The sequence below is a fragment of the Pholcus phalangioides genome, unplaced genomic scaffold, assembly GCF_987345545.1.
Source record: "Pholcus phalangioides strain wild (caught in Gottingen) unplaced genomic scaffold, Ppha-v1.0 ptg000017l_1, whole genome shotgun sequence".
Lineage (NCBI taxonomy): Eukaryota > Metazoa > Arthropoda > Arachnida > Araneae > Pholcidae > Pholcus > Pholcus phalangioides.
In genome coordinates this window covers 44,660,110-44,675,268 of record NW_028301610.1, presented here as the reverse complement: position 1 = coordinate 44,675,268, position 15,159 = coordinate 44,660,110, and the positions used below count along the sequence as shown (strand labels likewise).

The 15,159-nt window shown below is 35.3% G+C and overlaps 1 protein-coding gene and 1 long non-coding RNA gene across 8 annotated transcripts in view; one reads left to right on the top strand and one right to left on the bottom strand.

Moving 5' to 3' along the window:
- The window catches only part of LOC149073502 (uncharacterized), a 78,225-nt gene extending 68,455 nt beyond the window's left edge, over positions 1-9,770 (bottom strand). The window contains exon 1 of the long non-coding RNA XR_016194454.1: positions 9,650-9,770. This is a non-coding gene — a long non-coding RNA (uncharacterized LOC149073502). The remainder of the gene's footprint in view (positions 1-9,649) is intronic.
- LOC149073501 (uncharacterized) overlaps positions 1-15,159 on the top strand; it is a 215,016-nt gene that overhangs the window by 117,828 nt on the left and 82,029 nt on the right. For all 7 annotated transcript variants that reach the window (XM_089246927.1, XM_089246926.1, XM_089246924.1 and 4 more), the window contains one exon: positions 5,636-5,697. The gene's annotated coding sequence lies outside the window, so the exon portion shown is untranslated. The remainder of the gene's footprint in view (positions 1-5,635; positions 5,698-15,159) is intronic.

The window sequence follows — 15,159 nt, the reverse complement described above, 5'->3', positions numbered from 1 at the left end:
TTGCATCTTTCGCACCCGCTGAAACACCAGGGCTCAAAAGACTTTTATGCTATGTTAACACGCATAATTGTTCATATTTCCTGCATGTTATTACGCAGATTTAAAATTCGGAACCTAGCGATCACCTGGGACACCATTTAGAAGCCACTATCAGAAATGAATTTACGTAGAAGAATGGTAAAAAGCTTTTGATATATTAATTGCGTAAGAAATCTCACACTTCAATGAACTGTTTTATATGTACATATACAGTATCCAATATCAAGTTCAAAGTGTACATAAATAATTTACTCGAGTAATTAATAATTTTACCGTTAAATTATTCATTACACTGATCATTGGTCATCAGCCCATTCATCCATTTTCATTGAAAAAATATTTAAATAAATTTCATTTATACGTAGAATTCTTTTCATGCATACTCAAGCTTTACTCTATCCATCCTAATAGAGCAGCGTTTCTCAACCTAGGGTCCGCGGACCAGAGGTAGTCTGTGACTATGATACCGGTGGTATGCAGGCAGACTTGATAATTTTATTCTAAATGAGTGAAAAATTATCGATTCAAGCTGATTAATAATATCTTCTTGGGTTGAAATAAAAAAAACTAGACTCCCTCAATATGACGATATTTCATCAAGAAAAATACGGGGAATTGCGATCGTATACAAGGGATATCGTTAACTGTTACCTAAACATGCAAATCCTTATGAAATTGCTAATTACCGTTGAAGTTACTGAGATTAAGGATTGTTGCAAATCCCAGTAAAAAAATATTTCGCGATAAAACTTTAAAATCTCTCTGGTGATTGCATTTCATTAAGGAAAAAAATTGGTATCTCAAATACGACAAAATACGTTGCTATAAGCCGGTAAAATCAGCACTTATTGTTTAAATTGCTGAAAAATCCCCAATGGTAGATAACAGATATAAGAGATACAGAAAATTGCAGTTGAAATGCAGTTCCCTGATAAAAGTCTGACAAATATTATGTGTTTTAAATATTCATATTAATAGTCATAGTTATCATAACGTAGTTTATAAAGTTACAAAATTATCTGTATTCATAATTTTAGAGAAGATAACAGATTAAAATGAGCTTCTTTGAAAAAGAACGGGACAGTTGCATGCAAAGGTCGATCCAACCAGAAACATGAATGTCCCATAAAATACGGGTCATGAATTCACACTATTTATACTGGTCCACCATAGAAATGTTTCACACGGTTTACTGGCCCTTGGGTTCAAAAAGGTTGAGAAACTCTGTAATAGAGCATGCGAGAATCCTTTTTCATGAAAGCAGGTGATGTAGAAAAATCGACTAGAAAAAATTACTAATTTTTGACTGATACTTTTAGATGTATGGTAACCCTGTGGAAAAGATTCGTACAAGTAAATATTCAGGGTCAATATAGAAGGGGAGGTTTCGTATTGAATAGTAAAACCACGATGCGTATGATTTCAGATATCGGTACAATAAAAGCGAATCAAGTGCCTACTCACCTCTATATACAAAGGATACAAAAAGGTACACGAACCAACCCCTCTCTCCGCATAAAACTCGGGGCATTCCCACATCATAAAAATGACAGAGTTTTTTTTTTTCCTTTCGGTATTATGTATCATTATTGGTACAGTATTACATCTTGCACGTGCGTCGCCGGCCGTACAATAGCACGGCGACATCCTCGACGGTGTTTGCCGCGAATTCCTCAACCCTCCACGGAACCTTTTTATTCTCGCGGCGGCGTCGACGCCGGCGATGAGATTTTTCGGGATAATAGCTGATGATATGTGTGTGTGTGTATGGTGTAGAATGGATGGAAGGTGGCGAGGGCACTTGTAGGGTCCCCCAGGGGATCCAGATCTAGCTGCCCCCCCTCTCTCTTTGATCGTTTTCCTACAATTCACAAAGAAAGCGGGGGGGGGGGGATACATAGACACAAAAGACTAAAAATAGGCTGTCGTGGTTTCGTCTCCTCTCATTCATTGTCCGTTGTGTCACTTGGGAGTGTCTGTTGACAGTGACTTGACGATGATGACATCACTATTATGTGATTTTGCCTTGTAGGTATTATTGGTGTGTGTTAAAAGCCCCCTTTCTTTTTATCCGTACAATGGAAATACTGACTGGAAAGTTGAAAACAAACTTATTCGGAATTCGAAAAATGTCTGAGGATTTTTAAAATCTGAAGAAAAAAGCGAGTTTTTTTATTCTTTTTTTTCATTAAAAAAATTATAAAAGATAGTAAATAGGAATAAAAAACACAATAAAAAACTAATTAGCACTCATTCTTGAAAATTTGTGATTGTAAAATGCCCCCCTTTTTATGGAAATACTGACTTTGAAATCTTAGAAACACGATCTTTTCCGGAATTTGAAAATATCTGAAGATTTCTTAAAAACTGAAGAAAAACGAGTTTTACATATTCATTTTTTTCCATTAAAAAAATTAAAATAGGAAGCATAGTAGATATGAATTTAAAAAAATTGGTATTAAAACAAATAAATTCAAATTTATTTATAAAAAATAGAAACACAATAAAAACTAATTAGCACTCATTTTTGAAAGCTTGTGATTGTCGAAAGCTCGTTTTTTAATCTGTATAATGGTATAAATACAGACTTCAAAAACTTGGAAACAGTTTTACGGAATTCGAAAACATTTCAAGATTCTTGAAATCTGAAGAAAAGTGAGTTTTATTCATTTTTGTAAATTAAAAAAATATATATAATTTGAAGGGGGGATAGTAAAGATGAATAAAAAGAAAACACAATAAAAACTAATTAGTACTCATTTTTTAAAAGTTAGTGGTAAAAGCTCCTTTTTTATCAATATAATAAAAATACTGACTTTGAAAACTTGAAAACAAACATTTTCGGAATCCAAAAATGTCTGAAGATTTTTAAAATCTGAAGAATAGTTGTTTGTAATCTGAAGTTTGTTAATCTGAAGAATATAGTAGCTTGTTTTATTCATTTTTTTACATTAAAAAAAATCAAAATTGAAAGCGTTGTAAAGCTGAATTAAAATTGGTATTAAAACAAATGAACTCAAGTTTACTAATTAAAAATAGAAACACAATAAAACTACTAATTAGCACAAATTTTCGAAAGTTTGTGATTGTACAAAGCCCCTTATTTGTCCGTATATTTCGGTATACTGACTTCAACTTGGAAACACTTCTTCAGAATTCCAAAATGTGTTAAGGTTTTTAAAATGTGTGAAGAAAAGCGAGTTTTATTCATTTCTTAATTAAAAATAAAATTTAAAGGATAGTAAAGGCTAATTTTTAAATTGCATTTAAAACAACACATGCAAATTTACGTTTATTAATAGAAAAATAGAAGCACAATAAAAACTAATTAGCAATTATTTTTAAAATTTTGTGATTGTTAAAAAAAAAAAAAAGCCTCACTTTGAAAACAAACTTTTTCAGAATTGAAAAAAATGTCTCAAGATTCTTATAAAATTTTAAGGAAAAAAAGCGAGATTTATTCATTTTTTTCATTAACAAAAATTAAAGTTGGAAGCATAATAGATGAATTAAATTGATGTTAAAACAAGCAAAATCAAGTTTATTAATAAAAAACTTGAAACACAGTAAAAGTACTAAGTACTAATTAGCACTCATTTTTGAAAGTTTGCGATTGTTGAAAGCCCCTTTTTTATCAGCATAATCGAAATACACTCTAAAAACTTGGACACACTTCTTCGAAATTCGAAAACGTTTTAAGATTCTTGAAATCAGAGGAGAAGCTAATTTTATTCATTTTTTTATTTAAAAAAATTAAAATCATACAATTAAAACCATTAATTCACGTTTACTAATGAAGAAATGGGAATACAATAAAAACTAATTAGCATTCATTTTTGAAAGATAATATTTTCATATCAGAAGCTCGAGATGAGGTCAACTTGGCACAATTTTTGCATTTTTTTATTTAAAATATTTTTACCAAAACAATTTTCTTTAGCTATTGATAGGTCTAATAAATCTTTTAGATATTATTCTTTTTTAATTTCGTAATCCCTTCATAATTTTTTGAAATTTTCTTTATTTTTTCAAAATTTCTAAATAGTGATTTAATTATTCACGAGGTAATGATATTTTTGCATCATTTTCATCGTTTTTATTATAAGTATTACTGTTGATACTTCTTAGAAATTAATATAAACGTGAGTATTTTTTGATATATACTATATTATTTTTGGAACGTGCGTGCAATAATTTTTGCTGTGTTTTGTTTCTTTGTTTTCTACTAATAAACGTGAATTGCAATTAAAACCCATTTTAATTATAACTTTTATTGATTTTAATTTTGCATGCAATTATTTCATTTGTATTCTTTCTAATATCATTGATTGTCTAAAATTGGTATTTCCTTCTAATATTAAAATATTGGCTTTTATGAAATTTTGTGATATTGATTTGGATAGGGTTTAAAATTTTGATGAAGCGTATTTTTTTATAGTATAAAATATTTTATTTCTCAAAATTACATAATGGACATAAATGGATTAAAATAACAAGAGCTTAGTATATTTTGTTGGCAAATTTAAGGCTTTCACTCAGAGTACCACACTTAATCATTTTACAGCCTTGTGAAAACAGGTTTAAGGCCTCTTAAAATATGTTTGTGTTTGCTTCGTAGGTGCATAGCTCACATTTTTGGTAACATATCTATAAATTCATATAATTTCAAACTAGAGCTTTGTTAATCAGTTAGAGGCAAAATGAAACGCTAAGTTGGTCAACTATGATTCCTCTGAAAGATTATTTCCATGTATCACCAATTTTCTTGTTTTTATAATAAACCAAAAATCAGCTATAAACCACAATTTCGAATTTGAATTATGAGAATTTTTTAGTTATATAACATAGTTTTTATAAATTATCTATTAAAAACTCTTTTCAAATTTATATTTCTCATATTTTCTCCAGGGCTTGACAAATCAAAAACAAATTGGCGCCAGCCAAATTTCTTAGGAGTCAAGAATGATTTCAGTTTCAAGAAAAGCTGTAGTAAATAATTTTTTTTGCGACTTTCTCCAGGACTTTATATCATTTTCCTACGCTAAAAACACACTGTGATGAAATCGGAAAATTTTGTGTTATTCATAGACTACAATTTAGCAATTACATACAAAAAATGTTTGGCGCCAATACCGATTTTATAGTTACGAAGGTGGGCTGGCGCCTGGGATTTGTCAAGGCCTGATTTACACCAAGACGGGGCGGATAATAATTACGACAATAATTAGTTCGGTAGGTGCAAAGTGAGCACATGTCTATAGATGTACGTATAATACAGGGCTTGGCAAATCCTAGGCGTCAGGTTGCCATGGTACTCCCCAGCATTGCTCAACCCAACTGGGTAAAGGGAACTGGGTCAAATCCCTGAAGGGAGAGAGCCCGGGCTTTGTCTGGTCTGACAGGTTACCGTGGTGACTAAAAATTCATATTGGTGCCTAAAGTCTTTTATGTATGATTACTGAAAGATATACGTTTGGCTCCTAAAATATTTGGTTGGTACCTAGATATTTTTTCTATTTGTCAAGCCCTGGTAAAATATACTAGTGTGATGTTATATTTCTCTTTACCGATGGGATTCAAACATTTCATCCCATAGGTTGAAGTACTGAAGATCTCTTTCGAATCACCTGTGAGTGACGCCAGCTTGCCTGTTTATAGGTACGTTCCTAATTATAATGTATTCGCTTTATTTCGCGTTATTGTCCTTTTTATTTTTTCTCCCAATGGGTGAGTCATAAAAATCACGAAAGACAGCCAAATACTTAAGAAGGTTGCCCTAAGGAAAAGGTTTGCAAAAAATTTTACTAAAGATTTCATTATGCTCGAGAGAGAGCTTCATCTTTGAGCACATAATGCAATGGTAAAGTATGAAATTTCACATTTATTAGTTATTGAATCTGCTCAGAAATGGACACGAATTACATATGAAAACTGTAAGAAATATATCACAATGTTTATCTAGGCAAAGACAAACAAAAATAAACAAGAGTTTTACGTAAAAATCAAGAAACAAAAACACAAAAATGTCAAGTAAGTATGGTATCAGATCAAATCAAAAATTATAATTATTAATATTTTTTGTATTTGCTTACGTGATTTAATATTTTATCGTCGTAGTCTTTTTCTGTTGCAATTTTTTTATATTGAATTTATTTGAGTCTTTATATGCATTATTTTGTATGCTTTTTTTTCAGTTTTAAAGCTCCAAATTTATGTCATTTATTGCTTAATACTGAAAGAAGTGATTTCTCACAATATTGCGTGGATGTTACTTTACTAAATGTTCTTTCAAAAACATTTCAGAAAAACAAGTCAAATTCATCTATTTTATAGAATTTGTCCTAGATTATTCAAAGGGGAAAATTCTTTTCGTATTAAACTTATACGCATTTTGACTATTAAGTATGCTTGCTCGGTTTGCAAGACGGCCTAGGTTTGAGTCCAGGCGGAGACCAGATGACTTTTCTTTCCGAGTCCACTTCGCCATAAAATCCTGAAAAATATCTGTTTCCTTGTTATATGAATTTTCTTCTTGGGTAGTTAGCCACGTATTTATGAAAGAAACCTTAAAAAATGCCTGAAAAGCGAAAATATATTTACGTAATTCATTTAGGTGTTGAAATTTATAAAGCAGGACATCACACATCATTACTTGTGGTATTTTTGTCTTCAGTATTTGTGGCAGACGGACCGAAGAGGTCATGAAAATAAGTACAAATATGCAATATGTATTACGTACTAAGCAATTACAGCTAATATGCTCAAAACAGGTATATAATATGCAAGATTTCTGTAAGTGGTAGGCTATAATAAAACACCCATTTCCTAAATTACACGTCATTTTTTCCACCTCGGAAGAAGTATTTATCTTCGATCGGTATCAGATTATTATCCGGATCAAATGATGCGACATGGCTTATTTAGAAGAGTTCCAAACATCTTCAAAGATCATGTCTATGAACAAATGGCTTTTATGATGGCTATAAGTTATAACCATGCAAGTAAATACACACAATTTACCAGTCATTTTAACCGTGACCGAGATATACAAAAAATTGCGACACCCCTTTTCTTCACCTCTGTCTGTAGAATAACGGCACACTAATAGATGGATTATTATTTATTACATTTTCCATAATGTTATTTACTTGATATGTGTGTGTGTGTGTGTGTCATTAAATACTATCAAATCTCTATTATTACGAGGGAATTTATATTATCCGATTATCAATCTCGGTTTGAATACAATCCTCTTCAGGAAAGCTAATCTTTACTTATTTCGATATTGTCTTTTAGATATGACACTCCTAACAGGTCATTTCGGTCACTAGATTGTGTTCTAGTGCATACAAAAAACAAGATCTGTCAGTAGTATTACAGTATGTCAAATTTTCTGTCAGTTACAAAAATTCAAATTAAAATAGAAATTAATTTTTAATGAAACACCAACTCGATGTATGATGAGATATAGTGAAAGATCTTCAAGTCAATTCTATTCTTGGCATAGGCGTAAACTTGTATCCGATCCATGGGCCCGAGCCCACAAATATTTGCCACCCCATCTTCATAATACCCATAGCAATATTGAATTCAAATCATAATATTTTTAGCCTTCCCATTATTGTCAATAACATTACGTCTATCTTTCGTGACTAAAAAATTGAAAATAGAGACTCAATTTTTGTTTTTTTAGGTAGAGAAAACTGAAAATAGAGACTCATTTTTTAAAAAAAAAGCTTTAACATGTTAAACAATATATTCTAAAACTATTATTGATACTTTAGAAACAGGGTAAACTAGCAAGTGATATATTTGAATTTTAAAAATAAACATGGTTATAATTTAAAATTTTAACCGTGTCTATAACAAGAAGAACTTTGGTAGAGACTGCTTTTTCTAGATAATGTTTTGGTTTACATAATGCAACCTGCTTCTGATTTATTTGGCTGCTTTAAAATTTTTAGATACTTCTTATATATTGTGATTATTCCAAATTGAGGTAAAAATTACAAGAAGAGTGATAGAGAAGCAGTAATTACATGAAACAATCCAAATCCACAAATCTTTATACATACTTACCTGCCATGGTAATGATCTATCCAAATTCAGCGAAATTGTGAAATATACCTTCGAGTCAATTTTATTTCTTGGTATGAGCATAAACTTGTATCCAGCGCATGGGTCTGACTCCTCCTAATATTTGCCACCCCATCTCCATAATACCTATAGAAATATTGGTTTCGTCCCCCCCCCCCAATATATTTGAGCCCTAACATTTCCAATAACTTTAAGCCTATAATTCTTGACTAAAAAATTAAAAACAGAGACGTTAAACAATGTATTCTAGAGCTATTATTGATACTTTAGAAGCAGAGTAAACTAGCATGTGATATATTTGAATTTTAAAAATAAAATGAGGCTATAAAATTCAAAATTTAATTAAAATGTATCTATACAGTCCTTACAATATAAGGGTTTTTTGTAGAGACGGCTTTTTTTTCAGTTTATATTTTAGTTCACAGAATGCGGCCCACTTCTAATTTATTAGAATTTTTTTAGATAATTCTCATATAGATTGTGTCCCAAATTGAGGTAAAAATGACAAGAAGAGTGATAGAGAGAAATAGTAATTACATGAAACATTCTAACTCTTTGTACCGACTTACCTGCCATGGTAATGATCTTTCAAAATTTAGCGCATGACGTTTCGAAATTGTGAAATACCTTCGAGTCGAATGTATTTCTTGACATAAGCGTAAACATGTATCTAGCCAATGGCACGAGTACTCCTAATATTTGTCATAATCACCATAATACATACAAAATTGTTAAGTGTATAACTTCCACCCGCTATGTTTTTTATTGCTCCTAATATTTCCGATAATTTTACGCCTGTTTCTTGACTACAAATTTGGAAAGAGAGATTCAATTTCCATTGAAAAATGCTTTGAACACGTTAAAAATAAAATTATTCTACAGCTATTACTAATACTTTAGAAACAGGGTAAACTGCAAGAGATATATCTGAATTTTAAACTGACTGTTAATTTGAAAAAATTAGTGCCTATATAAGTTTTTACAACAAAGGGGCCTTTTGTAGAGAGAGACTACTTTTCTAGTTTATATTTTGGTTTACAGAATGCGGCCTGCTTTTGATTTATTTGGCGGATTAAGAATTTTTAGATAATTCTTGTATGTGGACTAGCACAAAGCTGGGAAAATAATCAAAAAAGTAAGGTTCCAGCCAGATATTTTAGGAGCCGAACATTTTCTCCCAGGCAGAAAACAGTCCAAAACCAATTTTTCAACTCGACTTTTCAAGACTTCGGTGACCCTTTCCCCTGATATAGTAGACACACTGACATAAATTTTGAAAACTTTGTGCTGCTCTTAGGGTCCAATTTAATCACACATTAAAAATTTTAGGTGGCACTTGGGATTTGTAGGTGGCATGAAGACCTGGCACTAGGGATTTGTGTCATTCCCTGGATTATAAAACTGGATTGGATTTTTATTAAATATGGATTTCCAAATTGAGGTAAAAATAACCCAAAAATATTGATAGAGAAGTAGTAATTACATGACAACCCAAATCTTCGTGCCGACTTACCTTCCATGGTCATGAACTATCCAAAAACGTCTTGAAATCACAATGAATATTATCCATAGGTGGAAATGTACCAAAATCCGATAAAGACCATTTCTTTAAAAAGAGACGCCGCGTCCCTGCTACCATACTCATGATGGAAAACAACTGAATGCCGGCTGGTGGTGGTGGTGTCAGTGAAAATATTTTTTTTTTTGTTATATGGATGAGATGGTGTGTTGCAGTTTCTAGCCATTGAGGAACCGTTGTTAACGAGGATGGGAGGGAGAAGAAGCCGCAGGGATTTTTTTAAGGGGGGAGTAACAAGGTGGGGGCCCACAATGTAGACCAGTAGAAGGTTGAAATGAGAATAGAGCGTCTGGTAGAGAAAGGTGGGGGGTATAGAACAAGCGTAATTGGTTTACAGGAACTTTTGTTGCGAAAACGATCTTCAACACAATAGGGGGAGCTCAATACAATACCACTTTCAAGAATGGAATATCCTAGACAACATTTATGATCTTTACCGACGAATGGCATCTACATATGGATATTAAAACTAAATACAGCCGATCCCGCTTATAACGTTCCCACTTAGAACGTTTTCCCGCTTGGTGTGGTCTCACCCCCCCCCCCTAACTAATTCTCATTAAGGTTTTCCCGCTTGCAACGTTTTTCATGACGGTTTTTCGAAAACGTTATAAGCGGGATCGACTGTTACTAGTTCGCATTTAATCGATGCATTAAACTTTTTGAGAAGAATGAGGAGAAAATAAGGCAATGTATCAGTTTTATGGGTATCCCGGGAAAAAACACTTTTTGGAGCAGCCTTGAGCCGCGATATTTCTGAACTGAAAAAATGGGCATCCAAAAACGCTTATACATTTTGCATAAATGCAGAAAAATACAATACAAATACAAATGACCATGTTCGGAAAATTCACGTTCGACAATTCACCGCTAGGAAAATTCAGGGCCGCAACTAGGGGGGAGCAGGCGGGACTCGTGCCCCGGGTGCTAGACCCGAGGGGGCGCAAATTTCATTCTGAAGCCTCTACTTTAACATTACAAGGGGCGTCAAAATGCGTGCTTGCCCCTGGTGACCAAGCATCTAGTTGCGGCCCTGGGAAAAAATTCACCGACCAACAATTTACCGAATGCAAATTCACCGACAACAGTTCGACATAGGTGAATGATCGATTGAGCAAGTGAACGAGTGAGTGAACAAATGAGCTAGTGAGTGAATGAACGAGTGAGTGATCATCAACTCACTAGGTTGCTCACTCTGTCGCAGACTCAATCACCAAGTCAAGCAATTACTCAATAGGTCATTCATTCTGTCACTCGCTCACTCACTAGATCACTCAGTCTACTACTGGGCCACTCACTATGACACTCACTAGGTCATTTTATCTCTAGGTCGCTCACTAGTTTGCTCACTCACAAACACTAACCACTATTTCACTCATGGGCCCCGCATTCTGAAGCAGGGCCCCAAGGCTGGGATCTTTCATGGCCCTCCCGGTTAGACTTTTCACGAGCCCTTCTACAGTTCATTTATAGCGTGAAATAGCAAAAAATAATGAGAATTGTCCCGAGCCCTAAGGATAGAGCCCTGTCATCCCCGCCCTTGAGGGGGGGGGGCGTGTGTGTGATTTCACTCACTCCATATATATAACTACTGTATCATCTAAGTTTTGGCTCTATGATATCGTATTTGCCGGTGAATAGAACTGTGAATTCAATTGCTATTGACGTTATCTGTATAGAATATTCTAGATCTGTGGTTATCAGTTGAGGCCGTATGCCCCCTCCCGTGGCCCTAGGCTAAGCCTATTCTGGTGGGAGGCCACAAGGGACATCATCAGGGGAGGAGGGGGTCACAGAGAGTTGTGAACAAAAAATTAATGTGAATAAATGAAGCATATAAGTGAAAACATATGACTAGTTCCACAGCAGTGTTTCCCAAAGTGGGCAACATCTCCCACTGGGGGAACGGGGTGATTTGATGGTCCAGGGGCCGTTAAAAGCTGGTGGTTTAGTATAGAATCCAATGGGTTGGCTTGAGTTGGGAGGTGATGAGAAAAAAATCTGTACAAGGGGGCAGTGAAACAAAAATTTTGGGAGCCTCTGGTCCAACAGAACCGTGGTCCCCGCAAAGGTGGGGCTGACAGGACTCCAGCCTGGGGCCCGGGACAATTACCATCATTTTATATTTTTTCATGCTGTAAATTCCCTGGAGTGCCCCGTGAAAAGTGTGGCTTGGAGGCCCACTAAAGATCCCAGCCCGGGAGAGGGGATCGCAAAAACGAGTAGTTGAATTTTTCAAGAATTTTTAATGTAGCGCCTCAGAAAAATCACTTGGCCCGGGGGGCCCACGATGCTCTTTAGACGGTCCTGAGCAGGGCCGCAACTATAAACGAAAACTTACTCTGTCGCTGGTACCAGTGTCCGTTTTGGCATCCCCTCCTCGTAATTTTGTACGGAAAAACAGTCAACTCAGCGGCCTTCCTGATGCAGTTGTCAGAGCGAAGACTGAATTAAGGAAACATTTATTTTCTGGATATTATGCTGAGGTGAACTCGGAAAGAAAAGTCATGTTGTCTCCGCTGAGACTCTTGAACCCAGGCCCTCTTGCATACCGGGCTAGCATGCTATGCAAGAGGGCCTGGGTTCGAGTACCGGCGGAGACAATATGACTTTTCTTTCCGAGTTCACCTCAGCATAATATCCAGAAAATAAATGTTTCTTTGATATCTTGGGCTGAGAAAAAGCCATCTCTCTCTCTCTAGACTGAATTAAGTTGAAAAAACTGGTATAGTATCAAAGCATAGTTTCCAAATGAGATTTCTTGGACTCCTAGGCTTTCACGATTTTCTATGGTTCCACAGTATGCAATAAACATATCTACGTTGTAGAAATATTCATGTTTGGTTCCGTGTAACAGTCTCGTAAATATCAGGGGGTTTCTCGCTAACTGAAACTTTGGAAATGTGATTCTTTTTGGAGAAGTGATTCTCAAACATTTGTCACCCATGATTCCCTTATCCAAGTGATCATATCCCAGTGGGGCGCCCTCATGAAAACTGTAGTTGTATAATTCACACAGGTGAACTGTGATCCCTTGGAAACACCAAATCGACATATATTAGTACCCTGGGCTCGTCAGGACGCAAATGAGAGCTACGAAGCACAGTTAGAGAACCTCTAGTCTAGACACTTTGTTGAAGAAAAATAATCACACGCTACCGGGGTTAGACTTCTCCACTTGTTAGACTTCGCGGCCACTCCAGAACCATAAAATGAATCTGAAAATTTGATAAATAAATCAAAGCAGAGGTCCCCGAAAGAGGCCTATTGCAATTATAGGGTAAATAAGAGCTCCGTGAGTCAAAAAAAGTTGAGAATCGCTTTCCTAGAACAGTGTTTCTCAATCACCAGCTCGCAGCCTGTGGTACCAGGTAATGGCATCAGTCAGACCGGGCGCCGTGAGTGATTGATTCATTTTGTTTAATTTTTTCCCATTTATTTCCCATTAGTCGTGTTTATGACCGTTCCTTCCACTCAAAAAAAGAATTCAACCAGAATGCAGACATTCAAAGGTTGAGAACTACTGGTTTAGACCATCGCCGTCACATCCCGACGCTGTGCTCGTAGGCTCAGATCTCTCATGGGTCTCAGGCCAGAATTTCTCACGGGGGCCCTTCTCGAGTAAATTTATAATGTTAATAAAAAACCAGATTCACATCCCGAGGGCCTCAATGGATCGCTGTCAGCCCCCTCTTTAATGCGTGGGCCATCACATCTAGTACTCCAAGTACACTTCTCAGGGGCTCCGCGGGCGCTCCAGAAAAATAAAATAAATCAGTAAATTTATTAAATCTTAACTCATGCTCTCCCCCCCCCCCCGTATGCAGGATATGTGGTTCGCATTTCCATAGGCAGCCTACATGATATAAGAGCTGGTACTATAATTTTCGAATGCAAATATGTAAGCTGTTACGGTTACTTTCAGCTAACTATAGGGGCCCTCAGAACATTCCATTGCCCAGAGACCCATGATGGTGTGAGACGGGTATGCATAGGACACCGCCCCTACGAAGGAAGCTCACTGAACTCTAGCCCAGGGTAGGTGCGGACTCATAGTGATGAGTCGGGAAGGGCGGTTTGCTGTGTTAGGTTCGTTGGATCGTCCCGTATTTTACACAGACTTTTTTCCCAGCTAATTCGGCTCTTGGGATGATCACACCCCCTTCTGGGTCCGCGTCTGGCCCAGGGTTACAAGATAAATCGATCTTATTTATAAAATTTTTGTTTATAAAAAATTTAGTTTTGGCTAAATTTGATTCAATAAGTAGGGGGGCCACGAGAGAAAAACAGGCTCCAAAGGGGCCATGGGCTAAAAAAGGATGAGAACCATTGGTCTAAGAGCAGTGTTCGGTCGCCAACATGTGGCACCGGGTTAGGGATGGGAACCATTAAACTGCGAACACCACCAATAGGAATGCTGCATGTAATGAGTATATAAATGACATCCATATTCACACACTTCTGGAATTTTTTAGATTTTGGAATTTCAGCCACCTTGTTGGTCAATTTTCCTTTTTTTTTGGGCCTTTTTATTTGAGCTTAGTAGGGTTGGAAATTGCTTGGTGAAACTCCAGTGAACCTTCATCTCATTTTGAAGGTCGTTTTTCCAGACAGAAATAGCGTTTTCTTGGAATATCTCTCATGTCCGTCGGTGACTTCTTGTGAACCAGATAATGCCATTCATCCATTGAACGTGCTTCCTAGGAAAAATAATCACCGGAATCGTCTCCCCATCAACCTCTGGCATCTATTACAAAGAGAAGAAAAAAAAACCAGTATTCTTTGTCGAATGGTTCTTGTTGTCTTGTCGCGGGGGTCCGGAGGGACCCATCAGGAATAATACGTCTCTGTAATTGTTATCAGAAGAAAGATACCAATGTTCTCTCTGGTCCAGCGACAAGGACAAGATAGAACGATAACGTTGGATGTAAAAAACGATGTCAAAAAAAATTTACAGAAATATTTAGAAATATCAGATATATCGAGAAAATTCTAATTTCGACACTAATATTTACAATTACTGAACACAATGAAGAATGGAAAAAATACAAACATGTGTTTTAAAACTATAAATATTACTTAATAGAGATTTATTCTTTTATAGTAAAACAAAGTACATGCGAAAAATATGCTTTATACCAAAAAACACATAATCGACAAGGAAAATATTAATAAGTAAAAATATTAACATATTGGGAACTGCTGTTCTTTTGAGAAACTTTCACTATTGTCTATTACACTTTTACGTCAATTACATTCCCTTATTGCCATTCTCAATTAAAAAATTTTTAGGTGAAATTGCACGAAAAATTCCAGTGTGTTATGATTACATCAATCAGTGACACTAATATGTGTTTCGCTATACTTATGAAGCATTGTTTGGTAGAACAATAATGATCATAATTATAGCTTTGGTCTATGAAATATTTCTTTGGTTAATTTGA